Source organism: Tasmannia lanceolata, unplaced genomic scaffold (assembly GCF_043159265.1).
Source record: "Tasmannia lanceolata isolate RefF3 unplaced genomic scaffold, GAP_Taslan_0.1 ptg000011l, whole genome shotgun sequence".
In the NCBI taxonomy this organism is placed as follows: domain Eukaryota; kingdom Viridiplantae; phylum Streptophyta; class Magnoliopsida; order Canellales; family Winteraceae; genus Tasmannia; species Tasmannia lanceolata.
Window position 1 is genome coordinate 18,977,059 of NW_027518688.1, and position 21,812 is coordinate 18,998,870.

At 37.3% G+C, this 21,812-nt stretch overlaps 1 pseudogene; it reads left to right on the top strand.

Moving 5' to 3' along the window:
* The window catches only part of LOC143885970 (uncharacterized), a 31,636-nt pseudogene that overhangs the window by 9,463 nt on the left and 361 nt on the right, over positions 1 to 21,812 (top strand).

The following is a 21,812-nucleotide window of genomic DNA, read 5'->3' on the forward strand; positions in this document are numbered from 1 at the left end:
AGGGATTATTAGTATTGATTATTAATTAAAGTGAATACAGATTCTCCCCTCTACACATTTCTCTTCTCGTCTCCCTTAATTTCTATTCTCCTTCTTCATTCTCTTCTCCTATTTTCTCCTCTATTCTTTCATTTTCCTTTCTCCTATTCTTCTTCATCTCCTATTTTTGTTCTTAAATTCTATTATAATTCAACTTGAATGAAAACACACCATGTGAGGCACCTTCCCTTAAGATATGTTTACTGAATCCTAGTGAGTCTCCAAGTTCATCTTGTGGTTCTACTCTGTGAGAATTAGAAGTCTTGTAGATATATATGATTCGTGTAAATTTCCCTGTTTTGCCATGAAGCTTACTTTTTTTGTTGATGAAATGAAGGATTAGAGATAAATAAATTTGAGAATCAGTGTTATTTCATTCTTTTATGTTTATGTATTTTTTATTCTCCAAATTCTATCAAGTGGTATCAGAGCTAAAAGGCCTAGGACGATTTTAAGAGAAGACTGGCACTGGTTAAGTAAATTGGCAATATAGCAGGTAATACCAATTTTGCAATGAATTCTTAGCAAAGTGTTCCTTTGTTTAAAGGTGATAATTATCAGTTTTGGTTTATGAAGATGAAGACTTTGTTTATATCTTATGATCTATGAAAATTTGTAGGGAGTGGGTATGATGATTTTGTAGAACAGTGAAGATTGACCATGGCACAAAAGAATGAATTGAAGGAGAGGCAAAGAAGGATGCAAAGTCAATTTATTTCATCCAACAGACCATGGATGAACCGATATTTCCAAGGATTATTCCTACCAAAAACATCAAAAGAAGCATGGGGTACGCTTCAAGAAGAATATCATGCTACTTCAAAGGGAATCTCGATAAATTTACTAACTCTCCGTCGTAGTTTTGAAAAAAAATATATGAAAATTTTTGAGACAATTGAAGATTTTTTCTCAAGAGTTAGTTCTATTGTGAATCAAATGAATCAAAAAATTGTTGAAAAAGTGCTAATGAGTCTTTCTCCTAAATACGATCATGTTTTTGCCGCTATAGAAGAATCTAAGGATTTATCTAAATATTCTATAAATGAACTAATGGGTTCTTTACAAGCACATGAGCAAAAAGATTGAATATGGCTGCAGAAAATCTACTAAAGCAAGCGTTTCATTCAATAGGTGCATTTGAAGTGAAGATGATGATCCAAACCCAAGAAGCACGGGTACTCTCCGGAGGCCCACGTACCCGTGTCGGGTGCGTATCTGGTGCGGGTGCTCTTGGGTACTCTTTGAGAGCGTACCGGGTACGCACCTGGGTTTGTGTACGTATCGGGTGCGTACCCAGTTCAAAGTAAATCGAAAATTACAAATTTACAATAGAGGGGTTGTCCCAATTAACAAAAGGGGGGTTGAATATATCAAAACATCTATAATATATATGTATCCCATAATTAAAAACCTAACAACTTAGAAGTAAAATTAGATTTTGGTGATATTATTGTTATTTGATCGTTCTCCAATTAAATTGTTTGAATACTTTAAAAATATATTATATTCAGCGTACCCCAACATACCCGTATCCTTCTTTTTTTTAAATCACGTATCCACGTATCCGTATCGTGTCGTACCCGCACCCTGTACCCATACCCGTGCTTCATTGATCCAAACAAAGGATTCTAAAGACTAAATGATCGTGAAAGTGGTACATTCCGAGGAAGAGGTAGAGGAATAAGCCAGTTCAATGGTTATCAAAGAGATTAAAATGGAGATAACCATGTCTCTAGTTCATTTTCATGCTCTTCTTACAAAAGAACAAATCATGTTGATGATAATTTTTGGTTTAAAGATAGTTGAAATCAAAATAAAAAATTATCACAATGTCATTATTGCAAATAATATGTCCACATTGAAAGAAATTGTTAAAAAAAGGCTAGGGAATGAGCAAAATTTCAAAAAGAAAATAGTATTGAGAAAGAAGAAAATTGTGTTAACAAAGGTGAAACCGAAGATAATTCTTTCATATCATGTATTACTGCCAATGATAAAATGAATGATGAAATTTGGTATTTGGATGTAGTAACCACATGACCGGGACACAAATTATTTTTTTAGGAATTGATGATACTGTTAAACCTCAAGTATGAATAATTGATAACAATCATGCTAAAGCGCATGGAATTGATTTCATTGCAGTTTCTACAATTGATGGAAAGAAGGAAATTCATGATGTTATGCATGTTCCTAGGTTGGCTCAAAATTTGTTAAGTTTGGGTCAATTGATAAAATCGAGATATCGTGCAATATTTGATGATGAATAGTGCAAATTCTATAATAAGAAGTGTAAGAAACTAGTGTTGTCTATTAAGATAATGACAGAAACAAGATATTACCACTTGCATTTTCAAAACTTGAAATCAATATTTGTAGTGCATGTGATGAAAGACTTTATGTTATGACATAGACGGTATGTACATCTAAATTTTAGTGGCTTGTCTTTAATGCACAAATTGAATATAGCAGTTGGTTTTCCTTTTTTTAGATATGATGGAAAAGTGTGCGAAGCATGTGTTTTAGGAAAACATCATCATGAGCAATTTTCAAGTGGTAAATCTTTGCGGGCATATAAGCCTTTAATGCTTGTACATGCCGATATTTGTGGTCCTATACGAACTTCATCTTTAAGTGGAAATAAGTATTCATCTTATTTGTTGATGATTATACGAGGATGACATAGGTATATTTCTTGGAACAAAAAGAAGAGGCTTTCTCTATTTTCAAACAATTTAAGGTTCTTGTGAGAAACCAAAGTAGTCATTCTATTTTTACTTTACGTACTGATTGTGGTGGTGAATTTATTTCTAAGGAATTTTATAATTTCTGCAGAGAAAATGGAATCAAAAGGCACTTGATGGCAAGCTATACCCTACAACAAAATGGTGTTGTAGAGCAAAAGAATAGAACCATTGTTGAGGCGGCAAGGAGCGTGTTAAAGGACAAGGGATTGCCAAATGATTATTAGGCCGAATCAATTGCGACAATGATATATCTATGTAATCGCTCTCCTACAAAAGCAATCAAAGGACAAACTCCATATGAGGCTTGGAGTGGAAGAAATCCGAAGTTGACTCACTTTTTAGAAGTTGTGTAAAAGTAGTCTTTTGATGTTGGACGATTGTGTTTTTGTTAGTCTTCCAGAAGTTATCTGATATCTTTATCTTTGTTTGAGCAGTATGGCTTAGAAGTTATTTTATAGCTAAGGTAAATTATCTGTTGAAGGCTTTTTAAGCAAGGATTGTAAAAGGCCAAAACGCGTGGGTTTTTTATATGTTGGTCGTCCATTTTGTAGTATCAGAGATTTGTTTACTAGTAGATAACTTAACCTACCTATAAAATAGCTTCTAAGCTCTGTCTCTCACCCAAAGATAAAGATAACAGATAACATCTAGAAGACTAACAAAAACACAATCGTCCAAAAAAAATAATACTTTCACACAGCTTTTAAAACGCGAGTTAACTTGGGTGGGTCCCACTAATTTGAATTAATATTTCAATATCCCTCCTTAATTCAAACTATGTGGCTTGATGTACTTCAATCATGTGACGAAATCTTTTGAACTTTTCTTCGACAATGCTAAAATATTTGCCACTTGATCTTCAATGTTGCAATGCTTCAAATCCACTTCTTCGGCTGTGACTCCTCACATAGAATAATGCTGAATCCCTTCTTTGATGAACTTGATTCTCAGCCTCTTTGCTTAAAAGTGTTGTGGTAAATTGCTTCTTGGATGCCCAATCACTAACTCCAATTTTCCTTTTAAAACTCTTCTCATCTTTTTTCCAACTCCATTAGGAATTGCTTCAATCATTTCCTTTATTTCTTCACACCATTCTCTCTTTTGCCACCGCATCGTCAAAACAAGCAGGCTCCATGGCAAAACAGTAAAAAACACATGATTCATATATATTTGCAAGACTTCTCATTCTTGTAGGAGTCAAGTCACAAGATAAACATGGAGACTCAATGGGATTTGGTGAACGAATCTCAAGGATAGGTGCCACACATGGTGTGCTATCATTTAGAACACACAAGGGAGCTTTTTCTTCATTTTCCCAATTATGTGCATCTTTTTCATTAAATATAACATCACGGCTTATAATCAATTTTTTGAAAATCAAATTATATGGCCAATACCCTTTTGTCTCCACACTATAGCCAATAAAGATACACTTTTTGCTTTTATCATCTCACTTTTGTCTTTTTTAGATGGAACAAACGCATACGCTATGGAACTAAAATTTTCAAATGACTCATATTGGGTTTTCTTCCACTCCAAGCCTCATATGGAGTTTGTCCTTTGACTGCTTTTGTAGGAGAGCGATTGCTTAGGTAACTGTTGTCGCAATTGCTTCAACCCAATACTCAAATGGCAACCCTTGTCTTTTTGCACACTCCTTGTCGCCTCAACAATGGTTATATTTTTCCGCTTTAGGACTCCATTTTGTTGTGGGGTATAGCTCGCTGTCAACTGTCTTTTGATTCCTTTTTCTTTGCAAAAAACCTAAAATTCTTCAAAAATAAACTCACCATCACGATCAGTACGCAAAGTAACAATAGCATGGCCACATTGGTTTTCAACAAGAGCATTGAATTGCTTGAAAATAGAGAATGCATCGTCTTTTTGTTTCATGAAAAAAACCCAAGTCATCCTTGTGTAATCATCAACAAATAGGATGAAATACTTATTTCCACTTATGGATAAAGTTTGCGTAGGACCACAAATATCGGCATGTACATACATTAAAGGCCTATATGCCCGCCAATATTTACCATTTGAAAATTGCTCACGATGATATTCTCCTAAAACACATGCTCACACACTTTTCCATCATATTTAAAAGAAGGAAAACCAACTGCCATATCAATTTGTGCATTAAAGACAAGCCACCAAAATTTAGATTTCCATAGCGTCTATCCCACAACATTGAGTCTTCATCACATGCACTTAAAGCATTGATTTCAAGCTTTAAAACACAAGTGAGAACATTTTGTTTTCTGTCATCTTAACCGACAACACTGGTTTCATCCACTTATCATAAAGTTTTCACTCTTCATCATCAAAAGTTGCACGATAACCCAATTTTATTAATTGGCCCAAACTTAATAAATTTTGAGCCAACTCAGGAACGTACATAGCATCATGAATTTACTTCTTTTCGTTCATTGGGTATTAGCATGATTGTTATCTCCCGTTCTTACTTGAGGTTTAACAGTATTATCAATTTTCAAAAATCAATGCTTGTTCCCGGTCATGTGGTTACTACATCCAAATACCAAATTTCATCATGCATTTTATCATTGGCAGCAAAGCATGATATGAAAAAATTATCTTTGGTTTTACCTTTGTTACTATTTTCTTCTTTTTCAATACTATTTTCTTCATGAAAGTTTGCTTTTTCCCTAGCCTTCATGTAACAATTGCTTTCACTGTGGACATATTATTTGCAATAATGACATCGTGATAATTTTGATTTCCCAATGCACGAGGGCGAGCCTTGGCACCCGGTAAGGTTGCTCCAATGTGACCTAGTGGTCACGGGTTCGAGTCACGGAAACAACTTCTCTGCTAAGCAGGGGTAGGCTACGTACATCTAGCCCTCCCCAGACCTCGCAATGGCGGGAGCCTCGTGCACTGGGCCACCCTTTTTTTATTTCCACTATCTTTAAACCATTAATCATTATCAACATAATTTGTTCTTTTGCAAAAAGAGCATGATAATGAAGTAGATTCATGGTTATCTCCATTTTAATCTCTTTGATAACCATAAAATTGGCTTCTTCCTTTACCTCTTCCTCGGATTGTACCACTTCCACGGCCATTTTCTCTTCGGAATCCTTTGTTTGCATCATCATCTTCTCTCCAAATCCACGCATGAATAAAACGCTTGCTCTATTGGATTTTCTGCAACCTTATCCAATATTTGCTCATGTGCTTGTAAAGAACCTTTTTGTTCATTTGTAGAATATTTAGATAAATCCTTAGATTCTTGTATAGTGGCAACAATATGACCGTATTTAGGAGAACGACTCATTAGCACCTTTCAACATTTTTTTGACTATCTAACATTTCTCCATATGTTTCTATTTGATTCACAATAGAACTAACTCTTAAGAAAAATCTTAAATTGTCTCAAAAATTTTCATAAACAACTTTTCTAAACTACGACAGAGATTTTGTAACTTTAGCTAGATTGCCTTTGAAGTACCTTTATATTCTTCTTCAAGCATATCCCATCCTTCTTTTGATGTTTGTTGCAGCCATAATCCTTGGAAATATCAGTTCATCCATGGCTTGTTGGATAAGATAAAGTACCTTTGCACCCTTCTTTTGTATCTCATTCAATTCATTCTTTGTACCCTATGAATCTTTACTGTTCTACAAAATCATCATACCCACTCTCTACCAATTCTCATAAATCATAAGACAATTGATAATTATCACCTTTAAACAAATGAACACTTTGCTGAGAATTCATTATAAAATTGGTATTATCTACCATGTGGACAATTTACCAAACTAGTGCTTGTCTTTTCTTGAAAACATCCCAGGCTTTTCTGCTCTGATACCACTTGTAGAATTTGGAGAACAAAAAATACATAAACATGAAAGAATGGAAGAACACTGATTCTCAAATTTTATTTATCTCTAATCCTTCATTTCATCACATCATTCCTTCTTTTTCACTGCATCAACAAAACAAATAGGCTCTATGGCATAACAAGCAAATTTGCATTAATCATATATATCTGGAAGACTTCTAATTCTCATAAGAGTAGAATCACAAGATGAACTTGGAGACTCATTAGGATTCAGTAAACAAATCTCAAGGGAAGGTGCCTCACATGGTGTGTTTTCATTCAAGTCGAATTATAATAGATTTTAAGAATAAAAATAAGAGATGGAGAAGAATAGGAGAAGAGGAAGAATAGAGGAGAATAGGGGGAAGGAGGATAAGGAAGAAGAAGAACAGAAATTAGGGGAGAAGAGTAGAGAAATCTATAGAGGGGAGAATATGTGTTCACTTCAATTAATCACAAAAAACTAATAATCCCTAATACATGAGGCCTATATATATAGGCAATTGAAATAAAATTCCATAGAAAATAAATATAAATAAATCTCTTAACTCTAAATAACATGGAAAATAAAATCCCTAAAACCAAATACCATGGAGATAAAAGTCCTAAAAACTAAATAACATGGAAATAAATTCCTAAAAATCATAATGGGCAAATATGCCTCTTATTGGGCCTACAATCCACATCAATCTCCCCCTCTTGAAAAGAACTCGCCCTCGAGTTCTATTCAGTTTGGATAAAATATGTAAACGATCAACTCGAGTCATAGCAGTAGTAATTCATCGAAGTCTCTCATGTATAATGCTCGTTATACCCATAAAAGAGATATGAGGCGGGGCGATAGAGAAGAAATCATCCATGCAGAACCATAAAAATGCACACCCTTCTTGAGAATCAAAGAAGCTGGAAAGATGGCAACGTACTCCTCCTGGATCGGCGTGGTAGCTATGGGTAATACCAATCCATGACCATCCCCTGAAAGGGCAACATCTGCCGGCATCTCATCAGGCTCTGTAAAATCAGCATTAAAGTCATCCGCTTGGACCGCATCTCGCTCAGTCCCGTCATCCGATGTACTGAAATCCTTTGTCTAGATATCTACAACAAATTCAACACTATCACTATGCTCCTGTCCTGGTGTGGAAGAGGTATCCTCAGCATAATGCTCCAACTCTTCATGCTCTGGAAATGCCTCATCAGCCACTGGACTCTCTGGCACTGTATCTGCCATCTCGGACTGTGTCTCTGAAATAAGCTCGAGCTCGACGTCTATAATGGTCTCATCCACAATATCATCTGTCGGACCACTAGCATCATCTATGTTTGGCTCGTCAATAGTGCTAACAACTTTCTTCTTAGCTGATTGGGTCCTTAGCTGATTGGGTTTTCAATCTCGTCCAAGTCAAGCCCTAGAGTTTTCAATGCATGAACTTCCGCTTCTTATGCAAGTCAAGAGTCTTCTTCTTGCATCAATCTTCTCGCATAAATAAGTATCTTTGGCCTACATCAGCATATCTATAGATATTGTGATCCTTTCTAAATTTTACTATCAGTATTCAGAAGTTATGAATGATAACATATTTACCTTTTCCTAGACAAATATGGGTTAACAGGTCACACAACAAACATGATGGACCCAGTATCATGGCATGTCTTTACCTTGGATATTATAATTTTGGGAGATACATTTTTTGAAATTGGATTTGGGAGATATATTAGTTCACGAATAGTAATGATTTAGGTGCAAGACATAGAATTATAATTTTGGGAGATATATTTTTTGAGATTAGATTTGGGAGATATATTAGTTCACGAATATTAATGATTTAGGTGCAAGACATAGAAAATGCCTCATCAGCCACTGGACTCTCTGGCACTGTATCTGCCATCTCGGACTGTGTCTCTGACATAAGCTCGAGCTCGACGTCTATAATGGTCTCATCCACAATATCATCTGTCGGACCACTAGCATCATCTATGTTTGGCTCGTCAATAGTGCTAACAACTTTCTTCTTAGCTGATTGGGTCCTTAGCTGATTGGGTTTTCAATCTCGTCCAAGTCAAGCCCTAGAGTTTTCAATGCATGAACTTCCGCTTCTTATGCAAGTCAAGCGTCTTCTTCTTGCATCAATCTTCTCGCATAAATAAGTATCTTTGGCCTACATCAGCATATCTATAGATATTGTGATCCTTTCTAAATTTTACTGTCAGTATTCAGAAGTTATGAATGATAACATATTTACCTTTTCCTAGACAAATATGGGTTAACAGGTCACACAACAAACATGATGGACCCAGTATCATGGCATGTCTTTACCTTGGATATTATAATTTTGGGAGATACATTTTTTGAAATTGGATTTGGGAGATATATTAGTTCACGAATAGTAATGATTTAGGTGCAAGACATAGAATTATAATTTTGGGAGATATATTTTTTGAGATTAGATTTGGGAGATATATTAGTTCACGAATATTAATGATTTAGGTGCAAGACATAGAAAAACCATTTCATATAAAGAATAGCACCTATAATTATAAAGATGGGTGTATTTACATTTATAGAAAAATATATCTCCCAATTTTGGTCTATATTGCATTGATATGGTGCCAGCATTTGAGTACTGAGTATTGAATCAGGCAAACCCTGAAAACGAAGGATTCTTAGATTCTGTAGTATCTTTAGACAATTTATAGATTGGCCAGTGGTGATAAGTACGGTGACGCAGGACCAAAATTATAATATATTTAGATGCTATTGAGCATCTGGTTGTAATTTTCAATAGCTATATTGTTTATTCTCATTATTTTTAATTTATGCTTATATGCTTTTACCCTTGATTACTTGACTAGTCGAGGGCTACCTTATTCTGCCTTATTATTAATGAGATTAGATATCAGAAGAGATAATAATCTTTCTCTCAGATTGTTCCCTCGATCCTCTTTCTTTCGATCATGTTTTAGAGTGGAGGTAAATATTCTTTTGTAGGCCTACCAAGGCTCCTTATGTAGAACAAATCTACAATTGATGCTCTGATACTAGATTGTGATGAAACTTCTCGAAAAATAGAACAAAAATTCAAAGGGTAGTCTGTAACCAGATCTAGATTCATTTCTGAAATAATTCTCTACAGTAATAAATTACAAAACTCACATTTTTGTTGCAACGCATCCAAGATGAAGAACTACTGCAAAAAAAAAAAAAAAAAAAAAAAGAAGAAGAGCAAACTAGGTTGATTACAACCGTATTTGGTTCTGATGAAAACTTGCAAATACAGTTGCAGAAATCTATATCTTATGAAAGTTTCTTTCTCGATTAAAAATCTCATGATTAGCTAGAACCGTCATAAAACCCATGATCAAACTTCTTGCCCTTTCTTTATTCAATAAGAAAAAACACCATCTAAAATAAAAGAGTGTGTCTGTGTGTGTCTATATATATATATATATATATATATATATATATATATATATATATTGACAAGCGACTAGAATATTTATATTAATATAGAAATCAGAAGATACAAAAGGTGGGGACCAGCAGTCCCCAACGTATTTACAGGCATGAGGGCTACCATCAAACCCAGACAAAAATCATCTTTGTTCCGTCAGACCCCACTATCACAAAACTCAAAGTTTATCTTAAATCACTATGCATCAAAACTCAAGAGAGACAAACTAGAGCGAGGATTTCTTTAACTCCAGAATAAGACCCACAACCTCAGAAGCGAAGACCTCCTCATCAAGACTCAAGGCCGAGAGCTCCTCATCAGATGGAGCTTTCTCTTCTGATGCTCTCTTTCTGGAGATCATTGCCTCTAGTTTCTGGATTCCCACTTTCTTATCCTCCTCCCAACGAAGGCGCCTTGAGGTCTGTTCATCCTCAATAATTTGATGAATAAGGGGTGCTTGTGCATAGGAGAGTGAGATTCTTTTACATTACGCAAACCAGTCAGACTAAAGAACTCTTCCGGCATCCTGATAGCTTCCTCCTTAAGTAACTTCCATTGTCGTTTTAAGAAATCCCTCGTAACTTCTCTATGGGTAGGCGAGTGTTTAGATGCTAATTCCTCCAGGTATGCCATCTTTTTCAGAAGTTTTAAGGAGGTCTCCATTTCAAAAAGGTCCATCGGCAGCTTTCTCTTTTTGCCTAGAAGCAATCTTGAAGAAGCAGCGCAGGAGGATGACGAACCGCTCTGGTTTTCCATCTTAGGTTTAGGACCCTGAACCCTGAAGAAACGAAGGAAACAATGAACCAAAAAGGAAATGCACCGCTTCAGGATGGATACTGAAGGAGGGCCAAGAAACGAAACTTGTAATTATTCTAGCGTACAAAAATCTCCCGCTATCATGAGACAACATTAATTGCGCTGAAGTGGCCATTTCCAAACTCCCTAATACAAGTAACCTTTTTGGATTTCCAAAATTATTAAAGTCCCAAAAAATGGATACTTTAGTCATATGTCACATTAGATATACCAACCAACTTTCTCACGAAAGAAAATAATCATACTCCAATACCCGTCATCCAGAAAAATCCGTATCACGAAAGAGATTTCACTTTCTCCGATTATTATCCCAACTCTAAACCGGGACAAGGAAATCCCTCATCCACAGGCAACATGTGTTTGAGGTAGCGAGTGGGACCCAACAATCGATTTGAAACTTCCTATAGTTTTAGCCCCACCTAGTGGAAATTCCAGGGGGTTGCTCAGTTTGTCTAAGATTAATCTTCCACAGGATGGCACCCCCAACGGATTCGGATTGTCCAGTCTGCAGCCTAGAATCCTTGGACCCACCTTATCTGACTTTCGAGACTCCAAGCGAGTTCTCGAAAAAGGTAAACGAGAAATCAAAAGCCTAAGGGTTTGAAGATCTACTCGTGACTTCACAAATCCATTCTGCCAAGACTTTTGATCTGACAAGCCTAGGAGGAAGGCCATGCCTTTTCCTAAAGGGTACTCTCTTAGAAGGCTCAGGTATCGAGAAAAGGGGAGGAGCTGAACTGGGGAGGTTGGAGACTTCTGATACCCTGCTTTCATTCAGAGAAAGGGTCCGAAAGGGGGTAGGCACCGTACCAAGCCTATGACCTGGCGCTTTAAAAGGATTCAAAATTGAAAGCGAGGGCCCCACTAGGTCAACGGTTTCCTTATGGTCAACGGTCTCCTTACCCAGAGATTCCAAAGGGGGGAAATCAGCGATCCTCTGGTCACCGGCAGCTGCTCCGAACTACAATTCCCACCGTGAAACTTTGATCCAACACACGAATCTGAATAGAGGGTGGAGGCATCTTCCACCACGGAATAAGGATTTTAGCGGATACAAATGTCATACAGCTATTATGATGCCCTTCCATTTGTACTTCCAAGACTTGACCAAGTAGATTTCCTATTGCTTCAACTGTTGATAGGGCCCAAACATGGAGGGGGATGCCAAAGAAGTTAACCCAAGGCGCCTCCACGCCTTGTCTATACTCTGGGTTCCAGGGGTAGAGAGAAGTCAAATGACTAATCCATGCCTTCGATCCTTTGGCCAGAATCATGGCAGCCTTTTCCTCCGAATCAAACGTGAACAAGATTTCATTCCTTGATAACTCAGAGGGGCACGGAAGGCAAGGAATATTCCAGGAACTCTTTGCCCACTACCATAAGTCGTCGAGGGATCCGGCATCAGTTTGTTTCCTCCCAATGAGGCAACACTTATGGGAGTCCATCCTTGTTTCCACCTCCTTACCCGAGATGGTTATGGATGGGACACCCCTTTCAATCAGGGAAGAGATTTGTCCCGAATTAGGCCATCGGTCTACTTCTTTACTAGTAGTTTCCTTATATATATATATATATATATATATATATATATATATATATAACCTCTGCCCTACTAGAGATCTAATAGAGTTTCAACTTCTTGCAACATAAAAGACTTACTAAGCTAAGGTCTCTTTTTGAAAAAGTAACAGCCCCAATACTTAAACCTGTGTGGAGTGGCTAGAGGACCAGATATCTTGAAAGGTAACTTTATGTGACAATTCTTTGATAGAGAATTGGACCGTGTTGCTATGTTTTTGGAGGCTCTGGATTCCATTTATGTTAAAAAGTCAAGCAAAGATAAGAGGGTTTGGATTTGGGACTCATTTGGATCCTTCAAAGTCAAGTCTTTCTACCGTCACATTGCTCCTAGCTCTCCCTCCTCGCACTTGCATAGGGTTTGGAACATCTCAAAACCGCTTCGAGTCTGCCCCTTCGGATGTACCCCATGCCAATATAAGATCCTCATGATAGACCACTTGAGGAATCATAAGGTTTCTAATTGTGGATCATTGTGCCCTTTGTGTCGAGGCAGGTAAATCGGTTGATCATATGTTCCTTCATTGTAGCGTTACCAAAGACACCTGGAAACATATGATAAAGAGATTCAGAATGACTTGGGTGTTTCTTTCTGAACTCTCTGATCTTCTAGATGCTGGTTCTTTATGCCTTGGTAAGGGCTATGCTGACAGAGACGTGATTTGGACATGTTGATAGTGGAAATGGATTCCCTTAACGTGATAAGGTGGCTTGAGGGGCGATGCCCCTATCCTTGTATGTTTGCGGACTTTATCGAGGAGATCTAGGATATGCTGGAGGATTCCCATTCTCGCTTTCGAAATGTCCGGAGATTGCCCAATAGCTCGGAGAGTTGTCGAGTTGATTGGACCGGTTGGGGGTGGGCCAAGCTAGGTTGGAGTTTTTCAATTTCCTCCCCCTTGACCTTTCGATCTTTTCGCTAGGGGTGCAACTTGGATCGGGCTCAACCAGAACCCGACGGGTTCAACTCGATTTTGGCTTAGGTTGGGTTGGCATTTTCTCGGGTTGGGTTGGGTTAGGGTTTGGAAAAGCCAACCCGATTTAAATTTGGGTTGGGTTAGGTTGAGGTCTCGGCAACCCGAACCTGACCTTCGTTCTCTAATTCTATCATGATTTCTCAGGATTATGTTTTTCTTTCTTGTTTTTTTCTGTTTGGCCCTAGATGAACCTAAACCCAACCCTACTCAACCCGACCCGATTTGGAGGCAGGTTGGGTTTGGGTTGACCATCCTCAACCCCGAGGCTTGGGTTGGGTCGGGGTAGGGTTGAGGGAATGCTATCTCAAGTTGGGTTAGGGTTGGTCTCAACCCGATCCAACTCCGCCTATGTTTTTCACAGCCTGTCCCAAGCCAGGATGAAGGAGGAGGGTTGGCGTCAGGTAGGGGTGTTCATTATTCGATTATAACCAAATAACCGAACCGAATTGGTTTGGTCGGTTCGATTCGGTTTTTTTCCTTTTTGGTTAGGTTTCGAGTTTTTTTTTTTTGGAAATTCTGTTATTCGGGTTTGGGTTCGGTTATCTCAAAAAAAAATTCGGTTAACCGAATAACCGAAATTATGGATAAACCATTATTTTTTCAAAAAAAGTGCTTTATGGTCACCGTAGGATGATCAAAACCGTCCATTTGATTGATCACAACTTAATTAGATTGTGCTCAAAAAATCATTTCGATAGGATGATCCTAGCCCTCCGATCCAAACAGAGATTTTGCTTTTTTTCCTCTTTTTCTCCCACTATTTAATCGGTTCTGTTTCGGTTCGGTTTTTGGAAATTTTAGTTCGGTTTCGGTTATCTAAATTTGATAACCGAAATTATTTCGGTTATCAAATTTCGGTCTATTATGTTCGGTTATAACCGAACGAACACCCCTAGCGTCAGGTTGGCAGCAATCCGAAAAACTTTGCCACTCTTCTATGAAATGAATTCATGATTTTTTTCTAAAGGATTCATTTAGCCGACCCCAACTAGTTCGGGACAAAGGCTTTTTGAGTTGAGTTTGATTCTTTGTTTCTTGTATGACCAGCTTGGTTGCTTTTTTTTCTTGATAAATTTTACCATCTTTCAAAAAAAAAGTAGATGGATATTTTATTCTAATTATTTGTTTTCCATTTATGACTGCATGCAAATCTCCCCTTTTCACCCTTGTTTAGCTGAATAAACAACGGTGTTCTTTTAACTGTGACTCATTATTAAAGAGGCTACTATAACTTCTCTCTCTAACAGATGTACCATATTGGCTAGCTCCCTTTTCTATACATTTAACAATGCCTTTTTCATTCCCTCCATATCAGCTTGTTTGTAGTTTGTTAGTTTTGGATGCTGGATTTTCTTTTGTGCTTCCTTTGAGGTGAAGACTTATTTATACAGTTGAATGTTAGTGAATAAACTGTTTCGTATTTAGTTAGACCTTCGTAAAATCAACTGGAGACATCACACTCTTTAGAAACCAAGTGCTGTACTGATAACGCCATTTCATTCCAGGATGATGGAGACAAACTATATTGGTGCATTTACTCTGACCAATCGTCTTTTACCATTACTCAGAAACAGTCCTATGCCTTCTCGGATAGTCAATGTGACATCATTTACTCATCGATGTGGTGAGCATGTTTCTAAATCTTTTTTTGTAGGTCTACAAAATTTTAATTGATAAAAATGATTTAATGTACCTTGCTATTTAAAAATTGTAGTCAATAATCTCTACAGGTGCATATTTTGGCTTCTCTAGGCATTGATATGCTGGATGTACAACTAGTCAATGGTGCCAAAGATTTTCTAGTTGGCCATGGAAGCTACTTATTAGATTTTTTATTTGTTTGGGCCTACTGATACTGCCTTTATTATAAAATCTCAATGCTTTTATTTCATTTCTTGCAGTATCTGATTTAAAGATTGAGGAAACATTGACCGGGAAAAATTTTAAGTGTCTATGGATTGGAAAAATATCCTTTTGCTCATATTTATGAGTACTCAAAATGTAAGTTGATTTAGGGAAAGAAAATATATCTATTCCATCTTTTTTCATCTAACCAGTTGCTTTGCTTCCATATTAACAGTTTGCGTACTGCTGTTCTCATATGAGCTTCATCGACAGCTTTGCTCAATGAAACCGTCTCATAAAATATCCGTCATGTATGTTTCTGAAACGTTGTTATTTCTTATCAAACAATATTAGCAATTAATACTAATATTTCAGAATTAGAGGCTTTAGAAAAAAAACTCTTCCGATTTTTTCTGTTATTTTTCTCGAGTTGTTTCTAATCTGTTTCTAGATTTTCTTTAGGAATATCGGCACAACGTTATTGTAGACTATCTCCATTTTCATAGCTCACAACTGAAATTAAAACTCAAAAACAAAACCACCTGAAGTTTTCAAATGCAATGTTGGGTGGTGATATAAATTTTGAAATGTTATATTGGTTACACGCTACACACTGCTTAACAATGAGACCATCATGAAAGTTGTTATTGTAATCCCAGATTCACTAGATTCTTGAAGCATAGGATACAATGATGAGTTTTTCAATCCACCGGGCTTATACTCAGTTGAACCTGCAATTAGGTTCATGAGAACTCATTTTCAGTGAAGTTATTATTTTTCGCTCTTTCCATTGCTGCTAAATTTGTCAGGGCTGCGGATCCTGGGGTGATGGAAACTGGCATCATGTGAGAACTTCCTCCACGTGTTTCTCAATTGGCTTTTACAGTTTTGAAGTTTCTGGGTCTTCTGCAATCTCCTGAAAATGGGGTTCACTCGATTATTGATGCAGCCCTTGCACCTAAAGTAAGTTGGGCGCGTTCTAAGTCAATCACCTTTATGGCTTTATCTCATATCTGTAATCTTACCATCCTTTCTCTATATAGCCCTGACGACGCTCATTTGAATTCTGGTGCCTTCCAATCAATAGTCTGAAATCCAAATAGGATTATAAAATCATTAAGGGCCCGTTTGGATACCTCATGCATTTGTATTTTGATTTGGATTTGAGTTTTGGATACAAACTACATCAATCATCTTCATGGCCCATTTGGATACCTCATGCATTTGTATTTTGATTTGGATTTGAGTTTTGGATACAGACTACATCAATCATCTTCATGATCATGTTTTGAGAGAGAGAGAGAGAGAGGGAGAGGGGGAGGGAGGGAGGCAGGGAGGGATGTCTCACTGCTGCCGGGGCAACGTCGAGGAGCAGCGACGGTGAAGGAAGTTGCCACAAATATTGATTTCCAAATAATGTCTCGCAGAACAGATTTCAAAATTGGAATATTTTGCACTGTCGTAGCTGATTTGGAAATCTAAAGGATCTGATCCAGTTCAAAATATGAACTAAATCCAAATCTTAATCTTGTGGGTATCCAAACATGGCCTAATGGTTACATAGATGCAATTCGTGAATAGGATGATTGTTTTGTGTTTTGGAATTGTGCTAGTTATTTACTTTTCATGTGATAGTGTGTTAGTGGTAGTTAGGGAAGCTAAGATTAGTTAAGACTTATTAAATTCGGATTTGGAATGTAGGTTATGTTTTAGACAATGTATCTTCTTCATTTGTAAGTTCTTTAAGTGAAATTGGAAGGGTTTTGAGTAGTACAACAACTTGGGTTATTTTCTTTGTGCTTTTGATATCAAGAGAACAATCTTCTTCTCTTGAAACTCATCTTCTCCCTCCAACCTCGTTGGTTTTATTCCAACAAAGTGATATCAGAGCATAGGTTGAAGGTTGATCATGGCTTCCAATATGTTGCAACCTCAACTTCCTCGATTCAATGGCAAGAACTACAACCAATGGAGTATCCAAATGAAGGTTTTGTATGGATCTCAAGATCTATGGGATATTGTTGAGACCGGCGTTGAAGAACCGGAGGATCAAACGGCTCTCACTCCACAACAACTCAATGAGTTGAGGGACAATAGAAAGAAAGACAAGAAGGCTTTGTTCTTTATCTATCAAGCGGTAGATGAAGTCATCTTTGAACGAATTTCATCGGTGACTACGGCAAAAGAAGCATGGGATACACTCTATACATCGTACAAAGGAGAAGACAAAGTAAAGTTGGTAAGATTACAAACCCTTAGATGTGAGTTTGATGCATTAAGGATGAAAGATTCGGAATCGGTTGAAGATTTTTTCAATCGTGTTATTTCTCTTGTGAATCAATTGAGAGTAAACGGTGAAGATATTCAAGATCAAAGGATAGTAGAGAAAATCCTTAGAAGTTTGACTCGAAAATTTGAGTATATTGTTGTTGCAATTGAAGAATCAAAGGATCTTGCTTCTTTATCCATAGAAAGTTTGTTGGGATCACTCCAATCCCATGAACTACGAATGAAGCAATTTGATTCTTCTCCTCTAGAACAAGCTTTTCAAACTCAAGTCTCTTTTAGGGGAGGCTCTAGAGGAAGAGGAAGAGGAAGAGGAAGAATTTCTTTTCGTGGAAGGGGGAGAAATGGTGGAGAAAGAAATCAAGAATATGAAAAAGATGAAGGTGGTTCTTCTACAAGAGGAAGAGGGAGATGAAGACCTCTATCCCAAATTCAATGCTATCATTGTCAAAAGTTTGGTCATACAATGAAGTATTGTAGAAAGAAGATTGCGGAAGAAAGCAAGAAAGACTCCACCTTCATGCATGAGAAAGAAGAAAGTAAAGAAGAAGACACACTTTTTCTTGCTTGTAATGTGCAAGAAGTGGCTCTTGAAGAGACGTGGTATATTGATAGTGGTTGTAGTAACCACATGACCGGCAACAAAGGCGTATTTGTAAAGTTGGATGAATCTCTCCAAAGTGAAGTTCGAACGGGTGATGACAAGAGGCTTTCCGTAAGGGGAAGAGGTGATATTCTTGTTCAAACAAAGAAAGGCGTCAAGCGCATCTTCAATGTTTTTTATGTTCCCGGTCTAAAGCACAATCTCTTTAGTGTTGGGCAACTTCTAATGAAAGGGCACGATGTTCATTTCAAGGAAGATGTATGTGAAATCAAAGACAAGAATCATGTTCTCATAGCCAAGGTGAGAATGACTCAAAACAAGATGTTTCCTCTAAAGTTTCAAAGTGAAGCTTTTCCTTGCTTCAACACTATTGTCAAAGATATGTCATGGCTATGGCATCTTTGCTATGGCCACTTGAGCTTTAGCACTTTATCTCTCATGAACAAGAAGCATATGGTGAGAGGCATGCCGAATATCGACCGCCAAGATCAAGTGTGTGAAGGATGTGCACTTGGAAAGCATCAAAGAGACTCTTTTCCCAGTGGAAAGGCATGGAGGGCATCAAATCCTCTTGAGCTAGTGCATTCGGATTTATGCGGGCCTATGCAAACAACATCAATTGGAGGTAATCGATATTTTCTCACCTTCATTGATGATTATAGTAGAAAGACATGGCTTTATTTTCTTAAAGAAAAATCGGAAGTCTTTGGATGCTTTAAAACTTTCAAGAGCTTGGTTGAAAAGCAAAGTGGTTTCATGTTGAAAACTTTGCGTTCCGATAGAGGTGGTGAATATGTTTCTCATGACTTTGAGAATTTCTTGAAAGAGAATGGGATTCGGCATCAACTTACCACTCGGTACACACCTCAACAAAACGGGGTTGCCGAAAGGAAGAATCGGACGATTATGGAATTGGCTAGAAGTATGTTGAAAGCTAAAGGGATGCCTAATATGTTTTGGGCGGAAGCCGTTGCATGTGCTATTTATCTCTTGAATCGGGCATCATCAAAAAGTGTTCAAGGTATGACTCCTCAAGAAGCTTGGAGTGGTCATAAGCCTTGTGTTTCTCATTTGAGAATTTTTGGTAGTATTGCCTACTCTCATTTGCCGGATGAAACAAGAAGAAAGTTGGATGATAAATCTGAAATATGTATCCTTGTTGGATATAGTGAAAGTTCAAAAGCGTACAAGTTGTTCAATCCCATGACTAAGAAGATTGTCATAAGTAGGGATGTGAAGTTCAATGAAGAAGAATGTTGGAATTGGAATCAAAGTGAGAAGAAGAAAGAAGTTTTGGTAGATATGGATGAAAGCAAAGATATTCATGATGGTGGAATTGAAGAAAATGAAGAGGATGTGGCTCCTACTATCACTCCATATTCTTCTCCATCTTCTTCGGCTCCATCATCTTCATCGTCTTCAACAAGCCCTGACTCTCCTCCAAGGAAGACGAAAAGCATAAGAGAAATTTATGAAAAGTCTAGAAGAATTACCGATGAAGAGTTGGCAAATTTTGCTTTGTTTGCCGATGCCGATCCGATTAGTTTTGAGGAAGCATGTCAAGAAGAAAAGTGGAAGCAAGCAATGAATCAAGAAATGTGTTCAATCTAAAGGAACAATACTTGGGAGCTAACGGAGCTTCCAAATGAGCAAAAGACTATCGGTGTGAAGTGGGTTTACAGGACAAAGTTGAATGCAAGTGGTGAAGTTGAAAAGTATAAAGCTCGCTTAGTAGTAAAAGGCTACAAGCAAAGGTATGGCATTGATTACAAAGAAGTGTTTGCTCCCGTTGCTCGTCTTGAGACAATTCGTATGGTTCTAGCTTTGGCGGCACAAAATAGTTGGAAGGTTTATCAAATGGATGTCAAATCGGCATTCTTAAATGGGTTTCTTGAAGAGGAGGTTTATGTTGATCAACCTCCCGGTTATGTGAAGAAAGGTGAAGAAAGCAAAGTGTGACGATTGAAGAAGGCTTTATATGGCTTGAAACAAGCACCAAGGGCATGGTATAGTCGCATTGACGGATATTTCATGAAAAATGGTTTTAAAAGGTGTCCTTATGAACACACCCTCTACATCAAAGAGAACACTAAAGGTGAGCTTTTGATTGTTTGCTTATATGTTGATGATTTAATTTTTACCGGCAATAGTTCAAGTATGTGTGAAGAATTCAAAAGAAATATGATGCAAGAATTTGAGATGACCGACATGGGTCTTCTCCATTTCTTTCTTGGTATTGAGGTCAACCAAAGAGAGGATGGAATTTTTATTTCTCAAAAGAAGTATGCAAAGGATTTGCTAAAAAGGTTTAGAATGGAAGGTGCTACACATATTAGCACACCTATGGAAGTTGGTTTGAAACTATGCAAGAATGAGGATGAGAAAGGAGTTGATGCAACTCTTTATAGAAGTCTTGTCGGTAGTCTCATGTACTTGACGGCTACAAGACCGGATCTTATGTTTGCGGTGAGTATGTTTAGTAGATTTATGGAATCACCAAAAAGAAGTCATTGGGAAGCCGGTAAAAGAATCATAAGGTATGTAAGTGGAACGGTTGATCATGGGATACGTTATGGAAGAGTTAAAGATTCAAGTTTGATTGGTTATTGTGATAGTGATTGGGGCGGAAGTGTTGATGATAGCAAGAGTACCTCCGGCTATGTTTTTAACATTGGTTCGGGTGCAATTTCTTGGGCATCAAAGAAGCAATCGGTTGTTGCTCTTTCTACGGCGGAAGCGGAGTACATTTCATTATCTTCGGCGGGTTGTCAAGGTCTTTGGCTACGATGGATATTAGAAGAACTCAAACATCCTCAAGAACGTGGTACACATTTATTTTGTGATAATAGTTCGGCTATTTCACTCACAAAGAATCCAGTTTTTCATGGCAAAAGCAAGCACATAAGGATCAAGTATCATTTCATTCGAGACTTGGTAAATGGTGGAGTTGTCAACGTTCGTTTTTGCAAGACTCAAGATCAAGTTGCGGATATTTTTACAAAAGCTTTGAAGACCGATACATTCATCAAGATGAAGGCAAAACTCGGTATTGTAGTGGTCTAGCTTAAGGGGGGCTGTTGGAAATTAATCTTGACCACTAGATCATGATCTTCTATCCACTTGATTTCTTGGCTTGGAAGATTTTTGACCACATTGGAAATCTCCTTTGTGGCATTTAATGGCCTAGGGACTATGTTTTGTGTTTTGGAATTGTGCTAGTTATTTACTTTTCATGTGATAGTGTGTTAGTGGTACTTAGGGAAGCTAAGATTAGTTAAGACTTATTAAAATTCGGATTTGGAATGTAGGTTATGTTTTAGACAATGTATCTTCTTCATTTGTAAGTTCTTTAAGTGAAATTGGAAGGGTTTTGAGTAGTACAACAACTTGGGTTATTTTCTTTGTGCTTTTGATATCAAGAGAACAATCTTCTTCTCTTGAAACTCATCTTCTCCCTCCAACCTCGTTGGTTTTATTCCAACAATGATTTGTTTGAAGTTTTATTATTATATTATACAAGTACAGCCAGATTAAAAAGTATAGAACAGAGAAGCATGCCCAAATTCATCTTTTTCAAGCATTCTGTATCATTATGTAATCGAGTTTATAACATTCAAGAGAATTTC